The sequence below is a fragment of the Vitis vinifera genome, chromosome 12 (genome assembly GCF_030704535.1).
Source record: "Vitis vinifera cultivar Pinot Noir 40024 chromosome 12, ASM3070453v1".
Taxonomy (NCBI): Eukaryota; Viridiplantae; Streptophyta; class Magnoliopsida; order Vitales; family Vitaceae; genus Vitis; species Vitis vinifera.
In genome coordinates, this window is record NC_081816.1 from 9,716,679 (window position 1) to 9,725,777 (window position 9,099).

Sequence of the window (9,099 nt, forward strand, 5' to 3'; positions counted from 1 at the left end):
TGATTGTTGCTACTCCTATGGGAGATTCTGTTGTGGCTAGTAGAATGCTTAGAAATTGTATTGTGATGATTGGTTATAGGGAAATGCCAGTTGATTTAGTACTCCTTGACCTTCAGGATTTTGATGTGATTTTGGGGATGGATTGGTTAGCTTCCTACCATGCCTCTGTTGATTGTTTTGAGAAAAGGGTGACGTTTAGTATTCCTGGTCAGCCTAAGTTTAGCTTTGAAGGGAAGCATGTGGACAGACCACTGCGTATGATCTCAGCCTTGCGAGCTAGTAGCTTGCTCAAGAAGGGTTGCTAAGGATTTTTGGCGAGTGTGATGAGTAATGAAAGTGATTTGAAGTTGGAAGACATACCCATAGTAAAGGAGTATCCTGATGTCTTTCCAGAGGATTTGCTTGGCTTGCCACCAGAGAGAGAGGTGGAGTTCACCATCGATCTGGTACCAGGAACAGGTCATATGTCTAAGGCCTCATACAGGATGGCACCTGTGGAGCTTAAGGAGTTGAAAGTTCAGCTTCAGGAGTTATTAGACAAGGGTTTTATCAGGCCTAGTGTTTTACCTTGGGGAGCTCCTGTTCTATTTGTGAAAAAGAAGGATGGCTCAATGAGACTTTGCATTGACTATAGGGAGTTGAATAAGGTGATAGTGAGGAATAAGTATCCCCTTCCTCGGATTGATGATTTGTTTGATCAGCTACAAGGTGCTTGTGTGTTCTCTAAGATAGATCTTCGATCGGGTTATCACCAGTTGAGGGTTAGAGGGGAAGATGTACCCAAGACTGCTTTTCGAACTAGGTATGGGCACTATGAGTTTCTTGTTATGCCTTTTGGTTTGACTAATACACCTGCTGCTTTTATGGACTTGATGAATAGGGTATTCAAACTCTATTTAGATCAGTTTGTGGTGGTTTTTATAGATGACATCTTGGTATACTCAAGAAGTAGAGAGGAGCATGAGGGCCATTTGAGTATTGTATTACAGACCCTCAGAGATAAGCAGTTGTATGCTAAACTGAAGAAGTGTGAGTTTTGGTTAGACCGAATTTCTTTCCTTGGGCATGTGGTAAGCAATGATGGCATCTCAGTTGACCCTGGCAAGGTAGATGCTGTAGCTAATTGGAGAAGACCTAGTACTGTGACTGAGATTCGAAGTTTCTTGGGACTTGCTGGTTACTATAAGCGGTTTATAGAAGGGTTCTCTAAGATTGCCCTACCTTTAACTAAGTTGACACAAAAGGGAGTTAAGTTTGAGTGGTCTGATGATTGTGAATGTAGCTTCCAAGAGTTGAAGAATAGATTAGTGTCAGCTCCTATTTTGACTATTCCTTCAGGTTCAGGAGGATTTGTGGTGTATAGTGATGCCTCTCATCAGGGTTTGGGTTGTGTTCTTATGCAGCATGGGAGAGTTGTAGCTTATGCTTCTAGACAGTTGAAGCCTTATGAAAGGAACTACCCTACTCATGATTTGGAGTTAGCTGCTGTGGTTTTTGCACTTAAGATCTGGAGACATTTTCTTTTTGGTGAAACTTGTGAGATATTCACAGATCATAAGAGTTTGAAGTATTTATTTTCCCAAAAGGAATTGAACATGAGACAGAGGAGGTGGATTGAACTACCTAAGGACTATGATTGTATTATTCAGTATCATCCTGGGAAGGCGAATGTTGTAGCTGATGCCTTGAGTAGGAAGTCAGTTGGTTCTCTAGCAGCTATTAGAGGCTGTCAAGGGCAGTTACTTGAAGAGTTGAGGAGTTTACAAGTCCACTTTCGAGTTATGGGCTTAGGAGCACTTGTAGCAAATTTCAGAGTACAACCAGACTTAGTTGGGAGAATTAAGACCCTACAAAAGAATGATTCCCGATTAGTGCAAGTTATGGAGGAAGTTAAGAGGGGCAGTAAGCCTGATTTTGTTTTGTCGGATGATGAGATCTTGAGATTTGGGACTAGACTTTGTGTCCCAAATGATGAAGACTTAAGGAGGGAGCTTTTAGAGGAAGCTCATTGTTCCAAGTTTGCAATCCACCCAGGAGTGACAAAGATGTACAAGGATTTGAGGCAAAACTATTGGTGGTCAGGTATGAAGCGTGATATTGCACAATTTGTGGCTCAGTGTTTAGTGTGTCAACAGGTGAAGGCTGAACATCAGCGACCAGCAGGGTCTTTACAGCCACTTGCTATTCCTGAGTGGAAGTGGGAGCATATTACCATGGATTTTGTGATAGGATTGCCAAGAACCTTAGGGGGTAATAATGCTATTTGGGTGATTGTTGACCGGTTGACAAAGTCTGCTCACTTTTTGCCTATGAAAGTCAACTTTTCTTTAGATCGTTTAGCTTCTCTTTATGTGAAGGAGATTGTGAGAATGCATGGAGTACCAGTTTCTATAGTGTCTGACAGAGATCCTCGTTTCACTTCTAGATTCTGGCATAGTCTACAAAAAGCTTTGGGCACTAAGTTGAGTTTTAGTACTGCTTTCCATCCTCAAACTGATGGCCAATCAGAAAGGATAATTCAGGTTTTGGAAGACTTGTTGAGAGCTTGTATTTTGGACCTGCAAGGTAATTGGGATGATCATTTACCTTTAGTAGAGTTTGCCTATAACAATAGTTTTCAAGCTAGCATTGGGATGGCGCCTTTTGAGGCATTGTATGGTAGGAAATGTCGATCTCCTATCTGTTGGAATGATGTTGGAGAAAGGAAACTTTTGGGGCCTGAACTTGTGCAGTTGACTGTTGAAAAAGTTGCTTTGATTAAAGAAAGATTAAAAGTAGCTCAAAGTAGACATAAGAGTTATGCTGATCATCGTAGGCGAGATTTGGAGTTTGAGGTGGGTGATCATGTGTTCTTGAAAGTTTCACCTATGAAGTCTGTGATGAGATTTGGGAGAAAAGGAAAACTTAGTCCTCGTTTTGTGGGTCCGTTTGAAATATTAGAAAGAGTAGGCACTTTGGCATATAAAGTAGCCTTGCCCCCAAGTCTATCTAAGATTCATAATGTTTTCCATGTTTCAACCTTGAGGAAGTATATTTATGATCCCTCTCATGTTGTGGAGTTGGAGCCTATTCAAATTTCTGAGGACTTGAACTATGAAGAGGTACCCGTTCAAATTGTGGATGTGATGGATAAGGTACTGCGACATGCTGTTGTCAAATTGGTAAAGGTTCAATGGAGCAACCATAGTGTTCGTGAAGCTACTTGGGAGTTAGAAGAAGAGATGAGAGAAAAACATCCTCAATTATTTCAAGACTCAGGTATGTCAAGTTTAGAGGACTAAACTTTTGTTAAGGAGGGGAGGATGTAACACCCAAGCATTTTCTCTTAAGGGTAATTTAGGAAATTGTTATTAATAATTAAATTAATTGATTAATTAATTTAATAAAGTGGAAGAGGGGTAAAAGTGTAATTTTACGAATAAGTACCCTAGGTATAAATTAGAAATTTTATTCTTTCCCTTCTTTTCTGAATAGAGTTCCTGTTCGCAGAATTTCAGAGAACGTAAGGTTGGAGTCAGATTTCAGGGTTGAAGAACAGATCTCTATAGGTAAGTTTCTAACCCCTAGATTATTATTTTAGATTCATTAGTTAATTTCAAGCATTAGATATATTTTTTTTGGAAAACCCCAAATCTAGATTAGGGTTAGATTATTTTTTTAATTTGTTTTAATATCAAATAGTGAAAATTTAATATTTTGATTTTAATATTGGAATTTGGAAGATCTTAAGTTTTATTAGAAAAAAAAAAAAAATTCCTTGGAAGGTTTTGATTTTAGGCTAGGGTAAATTTTATATAAAAATAAATAAATAAATATATTGTTATTTGTGGTTGAAGAGATTAGAAAATGTTAAAAAAAAAAAAAAAAAAAAAAAAAAAGGGAGAACGCGTGTGCATGGCAATGAAAGGAAAAAAAAAAAAAAAAAACTAAACTTGCTTTTTTTTTTGTTTCGTTTGGTGTACCCGAGACATGAGCCTTTTTTTTTATATATATATATATAATAAAGCATGATGATGGAAATGAAAAAAAAAAAAAAGTTGTTTTTTTTTGTTTGGTTTGGTGTACCCGAGACATTGAGTGGTTTTTGAATTGATTAATTAAAATAATAATATTTAGTTTTAGATTTATAATTAAGATAATACTAATAATAGATTTAGCAAAATATATATATAGAGTTTTATAATGAAATAAAATTGTAATTTAATTAAATTAGTAGTGTGTTATTAGAAATAAATTGGGAATTTATTAGTTTTATTTAAATAAGGAATAGATTAGTTAAATTATAGATAAATAGTAATAATTGTTTCTCTTATGTTATATTAGGTGAAGAGTAGATTATATTTTTTCAGAATTATTCTTCTCCCAAGCTTTCAAGGACTTCTTTTGAGGTAAGGGAAGTTAATGTAATATTTATAAAATTAAATTATTTTATATGTTATTTTGAATTGTGGAAAATAAAATGATATTTTGTTATCATGCATGGATCAAATTGTTTTGCACTAAATGTTATGTCGAAATATTTTGTTTTATTTATGACACAAAATATGGAGATATTATGTTGTGTAAATTTGAATACTTGAACAAAAAACATCACTCTGGTTTATTTGGCCCTTGTCAACAGGATATAATAGTTGACTATTCGGCCCTGTCAATGGGATATAATAGTTGACCTTTACATTTCATGGTGGGAATGTAATTGATTTGGACCCCAGCCTCTAGGGGTTTGGTTAGAGGTTACTAGTACTAGTAGTGTTTGGTTCCGTCCACCAGGAACAATTTGAGGCTAGCCACCCATTTGAAAAGTCCCACCTAACTGGGCATTTGACATTTGATAACCAGAGTAATGAAAAAAATTGAATGGATTTGATTGAGTCTGATGTGAAAGTGTTTGAATTTGATATGAAATTGGTTGGTTGAATTTTGAATATATTGGTATTTTTGAAACTCTGATATTTGATGAGAAAAAAAAAATTGATATCTCCTATTTGAAATGAAAATATTTGATCCATGAATTGCATTAATATTCCTTATTGGGCTGTGAGCTCATTCCCAATTGTTGAAAATTTTTCAGGTACTCTTAGTTCGGGTGAGGAGTGATGGCTAGGCTGAGGAATGGTCATCATTAGGATTTGACTTAGGATTTTATGTTGGATTTTGTTTAACTATTAGTTATGTTCATTTGGATATTTTGGTATTTGGAAGTTATTTGGAAATTGAATTTTGAGGATTTTAGATTTTGTTCCGCTACTCTGAACAGGTATTTGGTAATTGGTATCATCCAGTTACACTATGATTGTTTGGGTCAGATTATACTTTAAGCCTTCGGGTTTGAGGTGTGAAATGACCGTCACGCCCTTGGAGTGGGTCTTGGGGCGTGACATGGTAGCTTAGCTTTAAAGGCGTATCAACAAAATTTATACCTTAAATACTATTACTAAAGTAGCCAAGCTACTATAGCATAGTGGTTCTAGGATCGTTCACTGGGAAGGGTTTTCGCAAACACTAGTGATATTCAAATTAGGAAAATAGGTGATTTTCTTATGGATGTTAGCTTTAAAAGAAGATGTAAATTTTTTAGAAAGATTTAAACTAATCTAAGCTAACATTAAAGACTAAAATGAAAGGGTGTAAAAACAAGTTTCTCAAAGATAGGATAGCTATGCTCTGGCTCTTATGCAAATTGGAAATCTCAGGATAGGCTCCTCGCGTTGGGGTTGCAACTATGGTGATGCTTGCTTCCCGAACCGGTATGGATTTAGCAAATCAAGTTTTAATCCTTTAAAATGGCAAAACAGATGGTAGTGAATTTCATCAATGGTTATTCACCTTAGACTTCCTTTGAATGGCTCGTAAGAGATAACTAATGGTCTAAAGCCAAAAGCTTACCAAATATTGGCAACTCAAAGTTATTCCAGGTGATAAACTCACCTTTCAATGGTCATTGAAATTGGTTCTAACGGATTAATGCAAAACTTGGAATTGAAAACCTCACCTTCCAATAGCTCGTAGGAGATAACTAATGGATAGAAATCCAAAAGCTTATCAAGTATTGGCCGTTGGAAGTTGTCCAAAGGAAATAAAAACCAAACTTTGCATTAATGAACCATTAATGAAAAACGACTACCTTACCTTCCAGGTGCGAGAAATTTCCATGGGATTGCATCCAAGCCATCACATAACATCCATACTTTGAGAAACTAAAAGTTTTAGCCAATCATCCTTTGAGGAAAAGCCCTCAGAGGCTGTTTGGCTACTAAGAAAATAGAAATGGGGAAGAACAGGAGAAGAGAGAAAAACAGAGCTTTTTATATTTCTAAGTTAATGTACAGAGGATCCATCCCCCAATCATCCAATCTCTTTTGGAGGTGTTGTACACCTCTATATATAGCGAAATTACAAGATAAAGCCTTATGTCAGCTGAATACAAGGTTACAAAAGGAATTTACACGAGAAAATATCAAGCTACAAATATCTGGGAAGTCAGTGGTGCGTGCGTGGAGAAACAGAGGAAATTTGGCAAGGGAAAAGATGAAGGGTCCAAATTTCGCAAGGTGGTTCTTCATGGTGCGAAATGGCCAAATTTCGCACCATGAAGAAAATCTCCTTGCGAAATGGTGTTCCCATGGCTTGATGCAGTTGTCTTCCGAATGTCATATCTTCCTCATTTCAGCTCCAAATCGTACACGGTTTGAAGCGTTGAATTCTTGACTTCCTGAGATTTGAAATGGTATATAACATGTAGAAAATAGACTTTGGTAAGTGCTCCAAAAGTGCGAAGGAAGATTGCAGCTGCTGTCCTCTGTTTTCTTCACTTTGCTTGTTTTTCCTCTTTGCTTCTCTCCTTTACTTGGCTTGTCTTAATGATCCAAAAAGCTGTCAAAACACTAAAACTAGCCACAAATATGATTAGAAGTCATTGCTAGGTCCTTAACATGCCAATTGGAATAAAGATGGAGAACTACTACACAAAAGTGCTTAAAACATAATGAATTAAAGGTGTAAAATAACACTTTTTGGGTAGTAATCACCCGGACTGGTTGGCAAATGTTGTGGTGGTGCCCAAAAAGGAAGGCAAATGGCGAGTATGCGTCGACTACACCAACCTCAATAATGCATGCCCAAAAGACAGTTTTCCTTTACCGTGAATAGATCAAATTGTAGATTCCACTGCTAAGCAAGGGATGCTCTCTTTCTTGGATGCCTTCTCCGGATATCACCAAATCCCCGTGTCCCCGGCTGACGAGGAAAAAACAGCATTCATAACGCCACACGACCTCTATTGCTACAGAGTCATGCCATTCGGACTCAAAAACGCCGGCGCCACTTATCAGAGACTAATGACGAATATCTTCAAACCTCTGATAGGCCACACGGTAGAAGTATATATTGATGATATCGTGGTTAAGAGCAAAACCCGAGAGGAGCATGTCCTCCACTTGCAAGAAGTTTTTCACCTCTTAAGGAAGTATAGCATGAAGCTAAATCCTTCTAAATGCGTCTTTGGCGTAAGTGCTGGCAAATTTCTAGGATTTATGGTCAGCCAAAGAGGGATAGAAGTTAGCCCGGATCAAATCAAGGCGGTCATGGAAACACCTCCTCCCAGGAGCAAGAAGGAATTACAAAGCCTCACAGGCAAGCTCGTCGCGCTAGGGCGTTTTATAGCCCGCTTCACTAATGAACTTCAACCCTTCTTCTTGGTCATACGAAAAGCTGGAGCAAACGGATGGATGGACAGCTGCCAGAATGCTTTTGAAAAAATTAAACACTGCCTTACACAGCCGCCCATCCTGAGCAGCCCCATTCCTAAAGAAAAATTATATATGTATCTGGTTGTATCAGAGTGGGCAATCAACGCTGTTCTGTTCCGATGCCCCTCACCCAAGGAACAGAAGCCTATCTACTACGTCAACAGAGCATTGGCGGACGTAGAAACCAGATATTCAAAAATGGAGCTAACAGCCTTGGCCCTTCGGAGCGCCGCCCAGAAGCTCCGCCCCTTTTCCCAAGCCCACCCGGTAGTCGTGCTAACTGACCAACCCCTCCGTAACATTCTGCACAAGCCAGACTTAACCGGCAGAATGCTTCAATGGGCTATCGAATTAAGCAAATTTAGAATCGAGTTCCAACCTAGATTGTCCATGAAAGGCCAAGTAATGGTTGACTTCGTGTTGAAATACTCCCGAAGGCCTAGCCAACGCCAGGAACATAGTGAAAAAGAGTGGTGGACTTTACGAGTTGATGGAGCCTCACGATCATCAGGGTCCGGAGTCGGGCTTCTGCTACAATCCCCAACAGGAGAACATCTGGAGCAAGCCATCGGGCTAGGATTCCCCGCCTCCAACAATGAAGCAGAATATGAAGCCATCCTATCCGGATTGGCCCTCGCCCTGGCTCTATCCGTCTCCAAGCTCCGTGTCTATAGTGATTCTCAACTCGTGGTCAGACACGTCCAGAAAGAATATGAAGCTAAAGATGAGTGCATGGCACAATACTTAGCTAAGGTGAGAGATACCTTATAACGATTCACCAAGTGGACGATCGAAAAAATCAAACGAACTGAAAATGGACGCGCAGACGCCTTGGCAGGCATAGCTGCCTCCCTCCCCATCAAAGAAACCACATTTTTGCCTATACATGTGCAAGCCAATTCTTCCGTCGCGGAAACCTCCACTTGCAACGCCATTGAGGCAAGCCAACCAGACAGCCAAGAATGGACAAACGACATTATACAATACCTCCGGACAAGCACTTTGCCCGAAGATCGCAAGCAAGCACATAAGATCCGGGTGCAAGCCACCCGTTTCACTCTGATTGGGGGGCACTTGTACAAGCGCTCTTTCACAGGTCCCTACCTTCGGTGCCTAAGTCATTCAAAGGCCTTGTATGTGTTAGCTGAAATGCACGAGGGAGTATGTGGCAATCATTCTGGAGGACGGTCTCTAACGCATAGGGCCCATTCGCAAGGATATTATTGACCCACCATGAAGAAGGATGCGGCAGCCTATATCAAAAAATGTGATAAATGTCAAAAGCATGCTCCCATTCCACATATGTCGTCGAAGACATTGAAACCAATCTCAGGCCCCTGGCCCTTCGCAC

The 9,099-nt window shown here is 39.1% G+C and overlaps 1 long non-coding RNA gene across 1 annotated transcript; it reads left to right on the forward strand.

Annotated features, from left to right (window-relative positions):
- The first annotated feature begins 3,470 nt into the window (after positions 1-3,470).
- LOC132254805 (uncharacterized) lies at positions 3,471-5,177 on the forward strand. The gene is made up of 3 exons (XR_009467186.1): positions 3,471-3,548; positions 4,324-4,388; positions 5,072-5,177. It is a non-coding gene; the product is annotated as an uncharacterized LOC132254805 (long non-coding RNA).
- The last annotated feature ends 3,922 nt before the right edge of the window (positions 5,178-9,099 follow it).